General features: G+C 28.6%; 1 protein-coding gene across 1 annotated transcript in view; it reads left to right on the top strand.

Annotated features, from left to right (window-relative positions):
- Nucleotides 1-329, top strand: part of LOC119594649 (ankyrin repeat family A protein 2-like) — a gene marked incomplete in the record, with an annotated part of 8,059 nt that overhangs the window by 5,009 nt on the left and 2,721 nt on the right.

Raw genomic sequence — 329 nt, 5'->3', positions numbered from 1 at the left:
ATACAGAATAAATGACAATTTTTTTCAAACTCAAATCATCATACCAAGTAACAAATACAAAATTATTTAAACACTCATATTTATTTTATTTTGCATGTAGTTTATCCAGTGATTGAATGATGTATTATAATATTTTTGATTAGCTGATTTCCCAGAAGATTTAATCAACTTTGCAATAGTTTTTGTTTACTCACCAGACAGAGGGGAAAAGGAAGGCAACATTAACTTTCAAATCCTCCACAAATTTGCTGTTTCAATTATGATGCAATTATTATGGTAATTAATGCTTTGATTATAATTGGGGCCTGAATATGGGAGCTGAAGCTATA

This window comes from Penaeus monodon, chromosome 34 (assembly GCF_015228065.2).
Source record: "Penaeus monodon isolate SGIC_2016 chromosome 34, NSTDA_Pmon_1, whole genome shotgun sequence".
NCBI classification, from domain to species: domain Eukaryota; kingdom Metazoa; phylum Arthropoda; class Malacostraca; order Decapoda; family Penaeidae; genus Penaeus; species Penaeus monodon.
Note: the sequence above shows the minus strand (reverse complement) of the source record. Positions and strands in the feature narration are given on the sequence as shown.